At 37.4% G+C, this 20154-nt stretch overlaps 1 protein-coding gene across 13 annotated transcripts in view; it reads left to right on the top strand.

The window, feature by feature from the left end:
- ADD1 (adducin 1) overlaps nucleotides 1–20154 on the top strand; it is a 66592-nt gene that overhangs the window by 10416 nt on the left and 36022 nt on the right. The window contains exon 1 of one of the 13 annotated variants that reach the window (XM_069794862.1): nucleotides 9497–9662. The exons of the other annotated variants lie outside the window; for them this stretch is intronic. The gene's annotated coding sequence lies outside the window, so the exon portion shown is untranslated. Of the gene's footprint in view, nucleotides 1–9496; nucleotides 9663–20154 lie in introns of those variants that run through there. 13 annotated transcript variants of the gene reach the window in all.

Here is a 20154-nt window from a genome sequence, read left to right as displayed (position 1 = left end):
AAGTCTGCAACAGCCTTCCCTTAGGAGTAGTTGAATAAGACTGTCTTTAAGATGGAGCTGGTTAGCTTATATAAGGGGGGGTGGTAGTGGATATAACATGTCATTTTCCTCAGTACCTTGGGATTTAACTCCTTGACCCAGAATATCCGTTTGTTCCCATCATTCCTGTCTTGTTAGTCAACTATGAACTTGACCAGATATTGTCCAGAGATCAGTAGATACAGAGGTGGTCTGTTTCTTGGACAAATAGACCAGTTGCATTCTGAGGTACATAAATGTTTCTATTGAGGGATAATAAATGTTAGACAAGTAGGATGTTTTAAATACTGTTTCATGTAATACACTACATTGTATCTTATCTAGTAGATATATATTATGTTTTGAATTAAGAAACCCCAAATGAACACAGAATAATTCAACAGATTTAATAATGAGCCCTGTATTGTTTTCTTCTTGTGCTGTCCTGTGTGATTGAAGAAAGCTGCCCACAACATGTGCACAGCAATGTCATCGTCTTCATATTTCTCTGAGCAAGCTGGAGGGTTGGTGTGGTGAAAACCCTGTATACCATGTTGCTGTGTATTGCCCTGCTTTTCCCGTGTATTGTCCTAAGACAATGTGCATCTAGTAAGCTTGGAATGTAATTTCTTGAGGAAGCACTGTGCTTGTGTTTGCACTAATGAGAGACACTCCCATATCTCTGCATAATAGAAGGTTGGTGGTTTTAAAGGAGACTTGACAAAGAAAAGGGTTCTGCTGCCTTCTCCCTGCCAGAAAGACACTAATTGGCAAATTGGGGAATTAATGTTGCCTGAGGTTACAATATTTTTCTATTTTATTCAATTGTTATGACGTGTTAAATCATGCTTTAATTCCTGCTGAGGTATTTCAGACCCAGGAGGAAACTTGTAAACGCTCATTTGTGCAATTGTTTCGTGTATGTCAGTAGTGTGTGTGTGTTACTGGATGTGGTTTTTTAATACGAACAGAAACAGAAATACAGTATCTGCTTTATATTTTTCTATTCTCTAACTCTGCCTTACTTATTCTTTCTAAATGTTCACCTAGAAAGCTTCATTTTTGGAAGGAAGTTCCAGCATAGAAAGTAGTTTGGTTAGGACAGGATAGAAATTTAATGATATTTGAAAGGTTCCTTCCTGACTGTGCTTAATGTGTATTATTGACTTCCCTTCAGCTGTTAGTTGAATTTCCTGTTGATTTTAGGGATAAATAATTGCCAAAGCAGTGTCTGTCCTTATCTGTGTGCTTAAATTAGTTTTGTTTTCTTTATTCACAAGTTTAACAGTATTTTAATATTTTCAGAACTAATGTAGAAGACTGAGAACTAGATCTTATTCCTTTAAATTGCTGTATTCACACATAATGATTAATATGAATGGTAAATAATCACATAGGCATAACATCAATGACTTAAATGGCACTTTGCACATGTTTAAGCGTTAATGTTAGTGAAGTTACATCCCAAAATGGAATTTTTGGGGAATAGTGCTTGACAGTTATAATTTTGAAAGCTGATAAATAATAGTTAATACTTCAAAGCTTGAGGTAATGTTCACTATTGAATGAATATTGACTAAATTGTATTTAATCTGCTTTATTATTTAGACATTCTGTCTTGTCATTTACTGTTAAATAGGTGTGAACTACAGTCTCATGTAATAAAGGAAAAAAAATCCAGAGTCTGAAACACTTTGGCAATAGTCTCCGAAGAGTTGGATGACTTAGCAGATGTCATCTTAAAGCTCTTGCAATGAGGAAAATACATTTAGGAATACTGGTATTTTGAAAGAATGTATTAATGTATGTGCAGTAAGAAAACTGTAAAAGTTGATTATCTTGACTTTTTGTTCTTAAAGTATGTTTTTCAGCTAGACTGTATAGAATTTGTCATGGTAACTGAAAAGTTGTCAGATTAAAGTAAATAATGTTATTGCCTTGGAGTGATAGAAATAATAGAAATAATTACTGAAAAGCCAAGCAAATTTTTTTTTTTTTTCTAATTTGCTTAATGAACATGACACTGGAAGCCTATCAGTTTCCCCCTTCTGGTGAACCAGGTGATTTGTTTGTTAACTGAAAATATACTATTAAACACTGGAGAGAAGAAAAAGCTTTCTGGCTTTATATCAATTTTTTAGTGTTTGGGTTTTTTTTAAATTCATTTATCTGTTAAAATTGAAGCTGAGGATTGCTCAGTTGTCTTAAATTGAAATAATCTTTTATTGTGTGGTCTAGAATAGCATCCCCTGCGAATGTGGCCTATGCTGTCGCTAGTTCTGAAAGGGATGCAGTCAATGTTGGAATAATTTACATTTTCAGTAGCATATTCAGATCTGACATTTTGGTTTCTTATTTCGTATGACAATCATGTCTCTTAACTATTTTTAAATATTGTGTCATGTTAGCTGGTGACACACTTTTAAGTAAATGTTCTTAAAGGTATATTTTTTGCATTGGCACTGTGCCTCATAAAGACATAAAATCTAAACTGTCTTAGAAAGTGAAGATGCATGTTGACATGCAGTTTGATCTTTGGAGGATAAATCAGAAAAATCTTACTTCCCCCTATCCCCCCAAAGAAGAGTGAGTGTATATTCTTTCCAAGATTTGTTGGATTAGATTGGTTTCCCTGTGAAAAATGTTACAGAGTAGTTGGTGAAGACAGTAGCATCTGCACAGAACAGATGTGCAACAAGGAGATACAGTACAATGACTAGATAATGGGCTGTCCGGATTTTGTCACCTTTAATTTCTTCCTATATTATGAAAGATCTAGAGAACTGAAACAAATTAAATTTGAGGTAACAGTCTTGTATAGGTTGCTTGAGACTTGGAGGAGAGCAAGGAACTTGAGCATGACATAGAGAAAGATCAGGGATAAGGTTGATAACAGACTTATTTATAAGAATAATATGAGCTAGTGAGATGTATTGCTATTGTGTGTCATTGAACATCTTCATAAACCCATCTGATTTTTAGTGATGTTCGTGAGATTAAGGGGGGGGAATTTAAAGTATTTCCTGTTCATTGTTAGCTGATCTCTGAAATTCTATAGTAAGGTCTGGTACTAACAGGAAAGAAAACAGTGGGCAAGTATGAGGCAGGAGAGAAAGTTAAGGTTGGTTTAGTTTAGAGAAGACGGATGAGAAAAATAAATTGATACTGTAAGGTCAGAAACAGTTTTAAAAATCTGGATTACATTACACAGGATTTCTCTAGGATTTTTTTTTACACATAATATGTTTAAAACACACTGTTTTTAAAAAGTCTCATTCTGTGTTAGCCCATGGGATTTACTGCTATGAGGTATTGTTAGGGTCAAGAGTTTAGCACAGTGCAAAGTAAGATTACACATTTTATATCAGTTATACAAGGAGTGTTAATATATATGTAACTTTTTTCACGGTGTAAAGCATAAATAGTTAAATCTGCATATATGTGTGTGTGGTTTATACTGTTCTTAAAACTGCACACTGGCGGTCGTTATTCAGGATATTTGGAGAGTTAAACAACTAGTTTGATCAAGTTTGGCAATTTTTGCCCTTTTAGACAAAGTTTTGATGTTTGCTTATAAAACCCCAATTCGTTTTTACTCTGGCAGCTACAGAAACTCTTTGTATACAAAAGAGAATGCTACAGAATCTCTTCTTATGAAGTCAGGGCAGTTGACTAAATAAGCATCAGGCTTAATATTTGAGGATTAGAATTGCCAGACTTTTGTTTTTGTTTAAAAAAAAAAAAAAAAAATCCGAAGCTACTGATTTGTGGCTCCAAGGTAGCTGAAGTTGAATGGCCTACATAGACTGCATATATCTTGTGTGGGGACTTATGACAGAGACATAGTAGTATATATTGGTGTCTGGATATGCATAGAAAGGTAACATTTTAATGTTAAAAGTGTGGTAGTATATGTCATTTATCATGTGGCCCTGTAGAATACATTTTTGTAGGATTTCTGTTGGATTTCATGAGCTTTGTTGGATGCTTTGTTACTGAAAAACAACAACAAAGTGGGAATTGCTTGTGGCCTAATATGTGTTTAAGTATGCGGACATGTTGGATCCTGCTGAAATCCCTTAAGGGCAGGAGCTTCTGATGAACAGGTCTGATTGCAGGTTCGGATGGGGGGGGCTTGTTTACAAATTACCTACCCTAGCCTGTTATCCAGCTCCCAGCATGACCACACAGTTGCGTAGGCTCACCAATGTAGCCCATGCAGTGTGGGAATAGCTGTCAAGGAAGAGTGTAAAAATAACACTGTGCTTCTGAGAAAGCATGATATACTTACAAAATATGGAAACAAAGACTTAAAGAGTAGATGTTTCTACATATAAAATAATACTCTTGCTTTAGAGCTGTACTGTGGTATTGGTTTTTACAAGTGATTATTGTTTTCATTTCACACAGTTGTTTTGCCCATCTCCTTGGAGAGCTGCTTACCAACTTCTAAGGTTTTGTTGAAATCAGTTGGACTTCACATGGGCAGAAACTTCTGGCATATATCCAACTGCACGCTGTTTGGGAATCACTGTAAAAGCTGGGTTTAGAATTCTGGCTTTGAATACTGTGTGCATGTTACTGTGATTTGCAATTTCTGATGCCAGTAGCCTTTCAATGAACTTGAAAGAACTGTACGTACATATTTGAGCAATAAAATAGTGGCAGTAGGGTTTCTAGAAAGAGTTTGTTTTAGAACTTGAGTCAGGAATGAAAGTACTTTGACAGTGCTGTGTGGATTATTCAACTGATTTGATACAACTATGTATCTTTGTTGTTCATTATTTTAACTTACATTTCTGTTTCTGGGATTATAAACCCATCACTGGCTAGGTGTGATTTTTAGAACACAGTAGGGAAAGGTCTCTGGTTTCTGCTAGGCAAACATAAGCAGGTGTACTGTGTTTTTAGAAGTTTTCTAGCTATTGGTAGTGATAATGTTGAAAGATGGAGGACATTTTGTCCGTGGATAGAAGAGGAGTTGCTTTGATAGGGATCTGAGTAAAAATCAGTAATAAAGACAATATGATAGTCAGTGGAGTTGTTTTTAAACAACCAATAAGAAGACAGATGTGTAGAAACTTTGGGGTTTTTTTTACTATTAATCTTCAAACTTTTGTCAGCTAAAATAATCCTTGCCTAAAGGTGTTAGTCTTTATGGATGGATAGTATTCGGTTTAATCTGGAAGCATGGGTATGTGCAGAACAGGAGCCTTTCAGTTTTACATTGGAACTTGAATTCAGTAAGTGCAGAATGCCCAGAAGCATGATTTCAGTTTTGTTCTTTTGGTTTTAATAGTGGTTTGGTTTAGTTTTCTAGAACATTACAGCCATGCAAAACTGTTGTGACCTTTGGATACTTTGTTGTGCACTTCTGTCTGTACCTGAGGTTTGGGGTGGAACCTTAAGAGTGGACTTGTGTGCCTGGGACTGGTTCTCAAAGCTGTATGTGTGGAAGAGCAGGAGGGAGAGCTGATGCGTGGCCCTTAGGGTCCTGGACTGGATGGTTAGAACCGGACTGAAAAAATAAATGCATCCATCTTGGCCTCTTCAGTGAAGACAGCCTTTATGAATGGGCCTACTTTGTAACAGCAGAGCAGAGCATAAGTTGTTCTGTCAATTAACCAGGTTGTGGTGTGCAAGGCTCTACAGCCATTCTAGTAATTGAGCAAGTATCGGGCTTGGATTAGTCCTTGTCCTCCTGCAACGCACCCAGAATATTTATGCCATGGTTTGTGCATGTCTGTGTTGTATGCGTTCTTCTTTAGTCTGTTGAATTTTCAGTTGAATAACGTAACAGTCTGGAGACTGGAATGGTCCTAGTTCAGAAATTAAGAAATAGGCCTAGTAGAAAGTGTGAGAGTGGCCATGATTCCTGAAATACTAAAGTCTGGGCTGCTGTAGACAATTGTGTTTGTGATTCTGAAAGTAACGTCGCTAAAATGGCTATTAAACACTGTGTTCGCGTGATTTACAGTGACTGCAGAAACTGGACTGCTGCAGTTCTCCCCAGATGTAATTTTGAAACCTTGTAGAGCAAAGTAAATAACATCTTTTTGCCACTGTCAGGTAGAAGCAATGAGAATCTCAGCTGGAAGATAAGTCCTGGGTTTGCATAATGTTGATTTATGCAGCCATATTTGGCTGTGTAATACTTGCCTGACAAGGGCAACAGCATGATCAGGAAGATGGTTTTCTTGTGGCGTTTCATCTGTTACCATGTGGGTGTGCGTGACCCTTGAGGTTTACCCAGAAGTAGGAAACATGACTGCATAATTTTGGGGCGGGGAGCACATTCACACTCCCTGGGGAAAAACAGACATGAGTTGCTCCTAAAATAGAGTTCATGGGGGGTTTCTTGACATGCTATTTCCTAATATGGAACAACCAACAATCTAATGTAGGAAAATGAGTTCCAGTCAGACTTTTTTCTGTAGTTGATATGTCTTTAATCTGTAGATAAAAGTTGTCAAGAACATTCTGAGAGATGGAAAAGAATGCTCTTGGATTTGGGAACTGTGTAATGGGATGAACTTTGTCTTACTGTCACTTCTATGAAGGTAGTGTTAATATCCTTTATATAGGGCATGTATTTTAAACACTGTCCAGAAATTTTCAGTGTAGGGTGGATAAAGGATGGTGTAAACCACTTCGTCTTCCTAAAAATTTTTCACCTACCTGAAGGACTTAAAAATGCCTGATTAACCACAATGTAAAGGAGTGTTTGGAACTTCAGTAAGCCTGGCTGTTAGCTGTCTAATTTGGAAATAGAATGATGATACATATGCGAGGCTCACATTTCAAAGCTCTTTTTATGTGCAAGTGCAGTATAAAATATCACATGGAAGGTTTACGTCAAAATTAATACTTAGGCTTGCATTCTCCAAAGATATTTGTTTCCTCCTGCTTAAAGGCTTTTTAAATTCTGCCTGATTCTACTGTGTCAAGAGACTAAATTGGTCTCATAATTTATTCGGATTTCCGCCCTTCTCTTCCTCCCCCATCAAAACTGGGAAGTGCTATAAAAGAACTGGGGGGTGCCACCCAGAAAAGCCTCAGCTGAACGCGAATGAGAAATCCATGAAAAATTCAACATCTCCACTGCCTTCATCTGCCTGATTCAAGCCTGCTTGAAATCTCCAGTCTTCGTATTAACCTTCACCTCATTTATGTACTTTGATTCACTCTTTTCTAGCTCAAACCGGTAATGCACCCATCAACAACATTTGTGCTGCTTACATATCAAACTTGCTGGTTCCACCATAATGCCTGCACACTCTCTAATCACTGTAGCAATTTCTGAGTTACTTGGATTCTCTGCCAGAAAATAATGACTGAATTCATGCACCTAGTCATGAATATTCAGGTTAGTTCCATCTCAAAAATCTTAACCAACCAGTCTCATAATAATGCGGGATTTTTTCTTGTGGGGCATTTGCTGTATGATCTCCAAAGTTATAGGTATATTTTAACCATGAATTCATCAAGAAACAGTAAGTTCACCTTGTGGCTCTGTTGCCAAGTTACTTAGCCTCTTCATTCTTCTTTTTGTGATTTCATAATCTCTTGGAGCAGCTACACTAATTGCTTATAACTTTCTTACCATTTCTTGAAAACCATAAAGAAATTCACGTAATTCTTGAATTTTATTATTGGGGTTTATGACATAAGTTTAAGTAGCAACAAATGCTGCCAGAACATATTAAAGATTTATGATGTCATTGCCTAACAAATCCATCAATAAAAATGCGATATTGTGTAAAAAAAGACAGTTTTAGTGTGCCTCTGATTCAGATAAAAATTGCATAATGAAGTATAAGCTCCTAAAAAAGGGGGGGGGGGAGGGGTGTATGTCAAATTCTCTGAAAACTAATTATCACCGTTGATGGATAGCAAGTTAGATTATTTCTTTTCAAGACCATGTACCTCAGAGCAGGAGCTCAGAACAACACAAGAAAAGTTAATGAATGAGATGTCTTAGCATAACAAAAATAGATATCATGTAGTACAATCTAACATTAGTGACTGCGTTCCTTATTGTAATATGTAAGGAACATACTAAAACTTCATTTCAGCCTGGAAAGCAAAACTGATACGCTTATGCACTTTTAGTTTGCCCTTGCTTCAGTAAGAATGTCTTGTCTCCAAATCAGGATGTGTAAGAGCTGTTATTAAGGTCTAATAATTTCTGGTGAATGCAGTAGTTGAACTAGAGTATTTTGATTTTGCAGTCCTTTTTGCAGAACGCTTTTATAAATCCCTAAGCTCTGTTTATACGATCAGAATAAACTGTGAAGCAGAATCTCTCTCTCTTTGGTTGAGATGTTTTCAGCATTTAACCTGAATTAACTTTAAAAAAAACCCAACCAAACCTATAAAATAACTCTCATGCTTGCATAAAGTGAAATCATAGCTTTAACAAGTCTAGGGTAGTGTTTTTCCTATTTATGTGTAACTGAAGAGAAAAAGATTCTGTGACTACTTTTCTCTCCCCTGTAAGTAAGTAAAGATGAATAATGTCATCCAGCTGTTCTGGAAGAAGTTATCTTTGCAGTGTAGTTCGAAGGGTTAAATGACATTGTTCTGTTCATTGCCAACGCGTTTCAGAAATCTTATCCCTCGCTATTCAGTCTACATGAAAATAACTGGATCCTGGCCAAAATGGGGCCACTTCGCCTATGCACTGCTGCATTTCAGTTGATCCTTTATGCAATATTTTAGATTTGAATAAAGTTACTGAAATTTATTGCATTTTTAAAGTATCGGGGAAGTATCTATGTTCCTTTTAAAAAATGAGTTTTAATTTCTTCTGTCATTTGTAGAAGCTTTTGTTATTCACAGCACTTTTTGCAAGCACAGGTTCCAAGTAGCTTCAACAGTGATGAACATTAAAGATAATGTAAATTTTAAACATAAGTTTTTCAGTTATTTATCTCTGTGATAGCACTGGGTATATAGGTGGGGTCTTTTTGCTCGTTCGTTTGTTTTTTCCTAGGCACTGATCTGGTATAACCTTTTTGAAAACCCTAACAAACATTTTAATAAAGGTAGATTTTCAAGTCTAATTTTAGAATGTCCACTCTCCTTTATCTAAAAAACAGAAGGGTAGCACTGGAATAGGTAGTACCATCAGAAACTATTACTTATAAAAACCTATAGGAAAAGTGAAACAGTGCTACTGTGGTCATACGGCATAGTGGAAGGGGCCTTGTTCATTTTGCGTATTTTGCTGAAACTTGAGGTCAAAAGAAAATCTTGAGGGAAGAAGAAAGCTGCTCTTTCCTCTTGTCTTTACACCTAGAGCACATGTGTGACTTTCCTTTAGACAACCTGCAACTCGTATTGTGTCCTGCATTCAAATGAGCTCTGGAGTCTTCTTCCTTCGGTAAAGCTGCTTATGACTTCCACAGTTCTCATGCAGTGCTACAGCCTCTCCACTGCTGTGGGGAAGAGCCTGTGCTGTGTGCTCTTCCTCTTGACCTGCTGTATCAGAAGCATCCCCAAGTTTATGACGGACAGTGGTAAAACCTTGTCCTCAACTGTAGGTCCTGACCTAGTTCTCAGTTCTGTCTAAAGCCACTGGTGCAACCACTGCGCATCTCCCTGAACTTGCTATTCTGTGAAGCAGCAGTAGACTCTTCTCGGTAAGTGCCACCTCTATGTAAGCAGATGGCTTTCCTTCTGGGGGACTGTGTGGAGTACCGCTAAGGAATTTGGAGACTTTCATGACTTTAGGTGTGTTGTTTCCAAGGAAAATATGTTTTCAAATGTGTGTATGTGAAAATTATGGAAATCTTATTACCTGATTTATTACACTGCAAATTAAACATCTAATTTTGCTTTGGTCAGTTTTGGCTCTTTCTTTGATAAACTGATGTGTGCCTTTGTGTTTTCCACAAATCCGGTGTTGGAATTAAAAGTTTAGCGGCTTTTATAACTTCAGTTTAAGGTCAGTGTTCATTTTTGGGTCAGATACGCTGATCAGTTTGTCTCAAGCTTTCCATATACTTGTTGGATAAAGCTGGGGCCCTGCCCTTGGAAAGCTGGTGATCTGATTTGACCTGTGCTCAAAAATCTGACGGCACTGGCTTATTGGTGCGTTTGGCATGAGGCTTGGGAAGTGCATGTGGGTTCACAGAAACCTAAAAATAAGCAGTATTTGGGTTAAACCTCTTTATTTGTATGGACTCGTGACCCTGAATGCAAAAATAAATATATATTTGTTTTCTGGTACTGCCACCACCATCCATGAATATTAATAGTGGAAAAATATTTGAATTTTACATTGTCTTGGCCTCAGATATTTTCTGCACAATTAGAGGATGAAAACGAAAATTAGTGACTTGACTCATTCTTGTGTAGTACTGAGTGGTGTCTGTAGCTGAGTCTCTGCAACATCAGTGATGAAATTTCATGTAACAAGAAAGCAGACTGGAAAAAATACTTGTCACTATAATGTTTTCTGTTCAACAAATGTTGTAGTTTTGTCAATAACGCATAGAGAGATCACCTCTCTAGTGCAACCCTTTTTATTCTACAGGCTGTTAACTTTAAAAGCCATTAACCTAAGCAGTTCAGTTTCAGTGGACTAAACTGAATGCATCGAAGAAGCCAGTGAGACAAGCTAAGTTATTTGGGAACTTGTGTAGTTTTTGTAATTGAAATTTCTCAGGTAGGGTATGCCTGAATGATTTGGATAGGAGATTTGCACTTCATGCTGCAGAAGATCATTAAAAAATAGTAAGAGATACCCTACCTGATCTGAGGGAAAATTTGTCCCAATTGCAAGTCTGATCAGTTTGACCTGAGCACAGGAGAAGGATTAAGGAGGATTTTTGGTACTGTCTCTGAGTACTTCTGCCTTCTGTCTGACATTCAGTCTCCAGCTGTCACCAACCTACCAGCAGAGGAAGGTGCTATTTAGGAAAAAAAAAAAAAAAGTGCTAGAATACTAGAAGTGCTTTGGAAGCTGCAAATAACACGAGCATATTGTGCATGTGGGAACTTATTTTTCCCAAAACGTAAGAAGGATGGGCAGGTTCATAGATTTCAGAAGCAGACGGGACTCTGATCTCAGTACAGACAGATACTAGAAGGTATTCTGGAAACTGGATTAAAACTTGCGTTTTATAAAGATTTTCAAAGCAAAGTTACTGACTCAGTATTGTACATATGCGGTTAGGAAACTTCCATCTCTATTCAAGGGCAAATGTGTCTGGTATTCACTCCCAAGTGCTAAATCTCTCCAAGCTTTTGTTAGCAGGACTGAAAGGCCCTGTCACCTCTATGACCAGTCAATCTTTCTGCTTAACTGAATAGGTCAAGCTACTAATCCTTAAAAGTTGGTTTTCCTACTCTCCGGATCATTTTTGTAGCCCTTCCTTGAACTCTGATATTTCGTGTCTTTTTTTGAAGTGTCTATGTGAGAACCAGAAATAATATTCTAGTAGTGGTTTTTTCAAAGTTAGGGAAGATAATTTTGCTACTTGATATTCCTTGTTTTATTTTATGGTTACAGTAGACCACCTGGCCACAGCATAATCTTTGCAATTACTACATAGTGACCTATGACAGCTCCTGAATGCAATTCTAATCTTGCCTTTCCAGCACTGAGTAATTCTGGCTTAATTTTTGTATCCAGTTCTACTCCTTTGCATTAGCTGTGTTAAATTGAGTTTTGTGATGCTACACTATTAATTATGTAATTCTCTGTGGTTTTTACTTGAGAAGCTTATTTGAATTGGAACTCAGATTTCTGAAATAAAATTGCAGGCAAATCAACTTCTGTGGTATTTGGCATATTTTTATGTGGCAGTGTAATTACGAGTACTCATTTTGGGGGCTCTTTAAGTCCAGGTTCAACATGCAGGTTTCAATGTCAGTGTTGGTACAACTTCATAAAATAAATTTATCTGAAAACTATGATACTGCTCTGAACCATAACACTGAAGCCCATGTTTTTTTACTAATTGTAAGGAGTTATTTTGAGGGCTAACAGACACCAAAGTAGTAGAAAGGAAAAGTGTCTCCACTGCTATTACCACCTGTGACCATTGGTACTTCTCTGGTAAAGAGGCAGTGGAAAAATATATGATAGTTTGCAGAATTCATACTTCCACGTTGTGCCCAGAGAAATACAAAAGACACTGGTGAAATTCCTGTTTTGTAATTTGCATGCAAATTCTCTGATACACTTGTGAAGCTTTTAGGGTTTCAGCAGAAAAGCTTAAGGTATCTATGGTTTAAGGTACTTATATAGAGAGTTTCTGTTATATGAACAGTGTGACATTTTATGTTACGATTCCTGCTATTCACTTTCCTTAATCTTTCATGAATTTACGTACCGAACATTTCCAGAAGTGCTGTATGAGAAGTGCATGGAACAAGTAGATTATGATACTGAGAGAAGTGAAAGTAAGGTATTTCGATGTTGAGTTAGTAAGTTGGTTTGAAACTGTTAGTCTTCAGCAAATTCTTGGAGGCTAGAAATGGCTGTGCTGTTGTTTCTCATGTAAACTGCTTAGCAGGAGAATTGGAGGAGGAAATAATCTGAAGAGGCAAAGGGAAGTTAAAAGGCTAGGACTGAGAAGAAACTGTGAAGAAACTTGTCAATAGGAGATACGAGTTAACAGTTTCAGGAGTCATTCCCTTTTTAATCTTATTCCTAGTCCCATTTTTAGATTGGGATTCCTTCCCATTGTCAATTAGCTTGGAATGAGCTGTTTGTTGGAAACTTGATCTTTCCAACATAAATGAATAAATCATGTTAGCGAGGTTTTAACATAAAAATGGTACCAATGGTGAGTGTAGACTGCAACCCTACCTTCCAGTGAGGCCAGGCGCTGAGGGGAGGAATAGTGCAGTGTGCTGCCCTGTTCCTCCTTGTGCGTCATGCTCGGCTTCCTGCAGAGTCCTATCTCTGGGACACAATGCTTTTCCAGGTCAGGGAGGGGAGGTGAATGTTTCTAAAAGTTTGATACTCTTGGTCTTTTAAATCTTGTATTAAAAAGGAGGAAGTTACCTTTCTGTATCTTAGCTTCTAGTGTAGTTTTAATGCTGGCTTCTCCCCTCTTCCGTTTGCAAGGACTGAATTATGTATTCTGAGCCATATATATTGAAAATTCTGCAGAGTTTAGACAGCTGTATTTGGCCCTCCTTTGGACCCTCTCCAGTCTGTCTGCGTCTTTCTTGAATTGTGGAGACCAGAACAGGACACAGTTGTCCTCCAGGTGTGGCCTGACAAGCGCTTGGTAGATTGGCATGATCACATCTCTTATCTGTGCTAGTAATGTCCCTGCAGATGCAACCCCGGATTCGACTTGCCTTCACGGCTGCAGCGGTGCACTGCTGACTCCTGTTCAGCTTGTTGTCCACCAGGACCCTTGGGTCCCTTTCAGCAAGGCTGCTCCCCAGCCTGTACCAGGCTCTTTGGTTGTGTCGTCCCAGCCGCAGGACCTTGCCCTTTTCTCTGTTAAACTCCATACTGTTCTTGCTAGCTCACTCTTCCAGCCTGTCCTAGTCTGTCTGTAAGGTGGCTTTCCCTTCTGATGCATCCACCTCACCACCCAGTGTGGTGTCATCAGCAAACTTGGTGATGGTGCTCTCAATCCCATCGTCCGGATCGTTTATGATGGTGTTGAAGAGTGTGGGTCCCACTGTCGATCCCTGGGGAGTTCCCCGCTTGTGACAGGCTGCCAGCCTGAGTAAAAACCATTGATCAGTAGCCTCTGAGTGCGGACTGTGAGCCAGCTTCCTGCCCATCTTGCAGACCACCCATCCAATCTGTATCTTGGCAGTTTGTCCAGCAGAAGGCTGTGGGAAGGTATCAGAAGCTTTGCTGACATCCAGGTAAACAATATCCATTGCTCTCCCGATGTTGACAGGAAATGTTATTTTGTTGTAGGTTATCAGGTTAGTCTGGCATGATTTGCCTCTGGTGAATCTGCACTGGCTTTTCCCAGTCACCTGCTTCATTTGGCTTTGGTAAAGCTAGACAACAATTACATTGTTTTACAACCTTACATAGTTATTGCTGTGCTTTACCTGTGGCTCCTTAAATGCTCTCTTAACACAGCAGCCTAGAAAACTTGTTTATTAGTAGGTTTTGATGTTTTGTTTCTTAAATAACATAATTTCCAAGATGTTGGGGGGGGGAGGGGTTAATTGTGTTTTTTCTTTTTTCTTTTTTTTTTTCCTTCTGATTTACTGTAGATTATGCTTCCTGTTCTAAATGCAGGATCTTTAATTTTTCTGTACAGTCAGAGGATGCCAATTAAGGAAGGACTTAATATTATAAGTATATGGTCTTAATGAAACATTTTTTTGGTGATCATTGGTTCTTTAAACAAAGAAAATTATAACATTTTTGTCAATCGGAAAGCAATTTGATATTTTATATGGTAAAAGGCCTGTAGCAACTGCTATTTTGACAATTCTGTTACATAGATTCTTGCCCTTCATAAATATTTGGAAATTTAGGTCTAATTTGAAGCAGATTTCTAGCCCTATTATGTTCTTAACAAAGAATCTCTTAAATTTTAAGAGGGTTTTTTTTTAGTGTAAATATTGGAAATAATAAGAAATGTTGATGAGCTTCTATACACAAGTAATACCGTGTCTTAAAAATGTATATAAATGTTTACCCTTTTCTATGGTTTGAGGTCTCAAGTTTACCCAAATAAATTTTTGCCAGTTCTTTATGTAACCTTGTGATCAGTTACAGCCCACTGTGCTACGCCTCTGATTTCAGTGTTTCAGAGAAGGTGAAAAGGAGAAAGAGTTGCTTACAGAGTAGGTGCATTTCAAGTAAGTTTCTGGGACTTGATCTATTTTTTCTTTTCTTTTCCTTGTTGTCTAAAAGAGTTTGTTTCTTGAACTACTGTCATAGATAGTAAGGCATGATATTACAGATATAAAATGCAATACTTTTGGTCAGATAACTTACTGTTGGATTTCTCTAAATTTTTAGAGTCCAGTATTTAACTTGCAGCATCTCTGTTAATAAGCAAGATGATGGTGCCTGCATTCAGTACAAGATAAATAACTGTTCTTGTTCATGAAATAGTCTCTTCCTGTTTGAAAACAAAGAGCAGGGGAAATTCTGAAGATGCATGAGCTAGGAACATTTGCTAAAAAAGAATATATTTGTTCATGATGTTAAGCATGTTGTCTGGTAAGTAGTACAGTCATGATTTACTTTCTTTGTTCTTAGACTTGCTAAGATAGTGCCAGCTTTTCCTTTTTTAAAAGTTCAGTAGGAAACATTTGAAATGGCAAGAACAAATCCAGTCTCATTGGTGCCAAAATGTTCTCACTGATAATGATGGAGATTGTAGGGTAAATCGTAAGTAATTTCCCTATTACAAAGTTATATTGATTTTTTTTTTTTTTTTTTTAATGGAGCAAGTTTGGCCAATGTTATTCTAAAGTAAAGGAAAATTGAAAAAAATACAGAAAGTACCAGAATATTGAGTGAATTGGTAACACTGCAAATTTATGAACAGTTTTTTTGCAGAAAATGCAAGTGATAATGAAACCTTATTTTCTGTAGACGGATGTTCTGCTTCCTTGCCATCTCCCCACCAACTCAGTTTTCACATGAACTTAGACTGTTTGCAATGGCTCAGTTACCTCTTGGTTTTTTTTGCTGCCCACACTGCTGCACCACGCCAGTGCTGCTCAGCCCTTCCCTTCATATTTCTCCCTTCTGTCACCTCTTGACTTCCCTGTGCAGTAATTTCAGCTCTGTAGCTTTCCACAGTCCCCTAAGTCTCTTTCCTGGGCCATGAAATTACTCTGTCTTTTCTCTGTTCTTTCCCTGTCCTTTTCTGTTTGCAACCAAAATAGAGCTCCTTTCCCTCCTCCTGCCAGCACACTGCCTGACCTGTCACTTACATGAGCCTTTAGGTAACTTTTAGTCTTCAAAGACTGCTGATTGCACAACAGTAAAGAAAACATGTTACTTTAATTTGTTTTGCTACCCCCTTGTCCCTTCCCCAGTAACTTCTTGTCAAATCTGTTTTCACCCCTGTTAGACTTAGTGGCATATTTCTGGTTTGAGAGAAGATAACTTGTTGAAAGAACTGTCAGAAAAAAAATTGGATACAAAGCAAATTACTATGTTGTTTTAAAAATAGAGCTCAGAAGCTATAAGTTCTGGAAATGGTTACCCTCGATCTTTGTTGCTGGTGTCTGGGATAGTATTGATAGTTGACAAGTGTGCTGCTCATTTACTTTGCAAATTTGACACAAGGTCCCATACAGATGTTTTGCTTGCATGTTACTTTGTACAGAGAAATTGTAAGCCACCAGGAAGAGGGCAGTTTTTTTCATTTTTTTTCTTCTCCGAAATGCCTTGATTTTGTAAGGTCTTGATCACATAACTCTCCTAAACTTAAAAAAGGCCAATCAAAACTGTAGGAGGTTTTTTTGCATGCACTGTCTTGTGAGTTGACAGTGTATTTTACATTTTTTAGAAGTCTTTTAGGTTCCCTTGTCTTCTTGTCACAACCTCCTTCCTGCTTCTTGGAGTGTATTTTTATTCTGAACGGGCCTCAGCAGACTTAAAAGCTGCATTAGTGTGAAGAGGTATGCTCAGTCCTTTGGTGGCAGTGAGCCTTTAGATTAGGTCAAATTCCATCGACTGCAGCCTTAGTAAAAACAAGTTCCTCTGGGTGTGGAGGAGCAAAAAACCCATTACAAGTTACTACAAAACAAAATGAACCTTTAAGTGATTGCAAAAATAATTTCTTCCAAGAAATGTAGTTAGCTGGTCCCTGCTAGTGTACATATTGTGGGACATTTTAAATCTTCTCAAGGTTCCCATAATATTAATGAGATGATTCAGGTGAGAAACACTGAACCTATAAACTACCAGAAGCATAAGTACTTAGATCTGTGCCAACTTTCAGGTATTGAAATGAGTTTAATATTAAAGTTTTAAATGTGTTTATTTACTACAGTGAGATCCCAGCCCTAATCCAATGTTGTTTTTTTTAAATTATTCTATATAGTTTTTAGATTTAAGGGTTGTTTTTTTTTTTTTTAATGCACCCTTAAATTATTGTAGATTCTTACTGGGTGTTATTCACTGTCTTACCTGTTTAAGTTTATTTAACTATATGTGCATCATCTCAGACTGAGTGCTGAGAACATAAGCTGTTTAAAAATTGAGATTTTGATTCTTTCTGGATATTAATGTGAATGATTCTATGGCATTCCTGTTCTGAAAGTTTCTTCTTTTGTTTAAACTAAACTTTGTAGCACCACTTCCTCTTAGGTGAATCCTGTGATGGAATTAGCTTGGGTTAGGAGAGGATGGGGAAGAAGGGGATTTTCAGAGAGAAAAGTAACCCAAAATATTAATACTAATTTCAGAACGCTTTTTGTAAACATGCTCAGTACCTGTAAATGTGCTATACATTTTATAATTTTTTTGTCAAGAAACCAGTTTTATTTCATGAACAGTCTGTTTATAGTACTTGCATACACATGTGCATGCCCTGTGATAAATACAATATGCTGTGAGTTGGCTTGGTAGCTGTCATTTGATGTGGTGGCTTATTGAAATTTCTAGTGTTTATACATACATATGTATTAGAAGAATGGATCTAATTGCGTCACACTATAAGGTGTGATTTGGATTTTATGATTTGGGGGTTGTCCCCCATCCCCCCCCAGTAATAGATGCTGTTCCCTCTGACTGTCTTTTTATATTTGAAAATAGCTGCTTCCAAGAGAAGGGCTTTTTATGGACTTATATTTTCCAGCCACAGCTTTTTCAGTTAAGGGTGTGGCTTTTTCTGATACAGTTGTGTTAGAACAGGCTCTTGCATAAAAACACTTATCATGGGAAAAAGTCCTTTGACATTACAGCTTATCTTACTTGGGCGCTGTAGTACACTACATTGGAAAGGAACTGTCTGTACTGAAGAGTTGTGGGTGTGAAGATGGTCTTAATTTTTTTTTTCACTCGTTGGGCAGCCTGATGTGATTTTCAGTGTGACTTTCCAGTTTATAGAACCATTGGCCGTTCCCCAGTGTGTATTCAGCTTAACTGTTCAGATTCCTTTTATTTATTTATTGGTATACATATTGCTGAAGCTCTTTCTGGAGAGTACATCACGCCTTACTCCCAAAGGGTCTTCCGAGGAAACTCATAAATAAATCTCAATGGCTTGTGCAAAGTGTTGTTAAACACATCTGTTTCTAATTCAAAAATCAATACCTTTATCATCAGTAGCTGACAGCCATTAAAGTAAACAATTACTATTACAGTTATGTTGAAACAGTTAATTACTAGACCTTGGGGGTGAGATGCCATTAATTTTGGGTATCTACAAAACAGAGCTATGAAACTGATATTTAACCTTAGGTATCAAATGATCACTTAATTTTAAACACTGAATTCCCTATTAAATTATTGCCACTGCATAGTGGTGAAGCAGTAATAGCTTCCCAGGACCTTCTTGAATGCCATCTTATACCTGAGTGAAGGAGTAATACAACTTTGGCAAGACATTGTGATTCCATTTTAATGTTGCCTGTGCAGGCTGTTAGGGACCAGCTTCTTTCCAGTGTGAGTAAGAAACAGTGAAGAGAAGTAATTAGGTATGTAATTCATTTGGAAATAGCTTTTGGTACTCTGAAAGTAAGAGGAATTAGTGTGAATAATTAAACTCAAAATCATGTTTGCAGATGTGTGTACACTCTTCTTTAAATAAGACTGCACATACACATATGCACAAGATACAACATTACACAAGTATATTCTGGAAATTGAATGCTTCATCAGGCAGGAGTAGGCCATTTGTTCTCTGCTGGTGGCGGTGGCAGTAATCTCAGACTTGATTGTTTTCCCATGCTTTGCTTTAAAGTAAATACACTTTTGGGGCTACAACTCAACAGAATGCAGTATAAATTCTGAGCTACTTGAGTGGTTCAGTTTGTCTTTATTTGTGGACTTGCCCGTGCACTGTTTCTAAACTCCCTGATTCCTTGCGGTAAGCAGAGGGTGGTGAAATTCAGACTTAGATTGGGCCAAGTGAGCTATTACTGTAAGAGAGTAAGCCATATGTTTGGATCTGCAAACTGTCATTTTTCAACAAAAAGCTGGATGCGGAGGCATTAGGCTAGCTGATAGAGCTCAGAAGAGGGGTTGTGGAAAGTGGTAGCGGGCCTTCAAAAGCATTGTTGAGGTGTGAAATGGCAGATGGTGCAGGCTGGAGGTTGTGAGGAGGAAGGGAGCTTAGAGGGATCTGAAGCTGCCAAAGGAGAGGTGGCTCCTTTGCTATAACATCACTTGCTTAAAACTTTCTAGGTCTAACACCTTAAAAGGTTTTCCATGCAGATAAAAGCATTATTTTTTCTCGCTATACCCTATATTTCTTCCTGGGCGGAGGCAAGGTAGTAATTAAAAGAAGTTATAATAATAAAGATGTGTGTATGTGCTTACTTTAAAGGAAAAAAAAAAAATCCGACCATGACTTTTAAAGCCTAAACTGATTGGTTTAAAATGAAATACTTTAAACAGTGCGGAGGTGTCTGTGTGTGTTTATTTAGCAACTCCGTGGGTGGAAATCACTGAGCATCTAAAACTCGAGTGTCTTAAGTGCCAACATAGATTTTGATAGTAGTATCCTGTTCTGCAGAGTCAAGGAAAATACTTTTTTCTTTTGCTCATTGTGTTCAACTGTCTCAGTTCAGTGATTTGTTCATTCTGAAATAAGAAACCAGTTGAGTTTTGAAACTTGTTTTCTAATATAAGAATTAAAGAGGATGAGATCTGCTAATTCTGAAATTTTGAAGTAGATAATTTTTTTCACCACAATGATTTTAACATAATCTGCATTTCAAAATAATTTATGTAAACTTGCCTTTTCTGTGTGCATCTACATCTGAGGTGGTTTTAGCTAATAAATATGCAAGCAAATTCCTAATCAAATTAAAATCCGCAAGCAAGTACAGTTTAAGACGAGTCACTAAGAAAAATCTAAAAATAGTAAAAGAATAGAGACATATATCAAAATTTACTAGTTATGACATGTAGATTAATCATTACTTAAATAAAGATATGTACAATCTTTCCTACTGCATAGCAAGAAGAATTGCAATGACTTGATAATATCAGCAGATTTT

This window comes from Haliaeetus albicilla, chromosome 1, assembly GCF_947461875.1.
Source record: "Haliaeetus albicilla chromosome 1, bHalAlb1.1, whole genome shotgun sequence".
NCBI classification, from domain to species: Eukaryota; Metazoa; Chordata; class Aves; order Accipitriformes; family Accipitridae; genus Haliaeetus; species Haliaeetus albicilla.
This window is presented reverse-complemented; position numbering and strand designations above follow the sequence as displayed.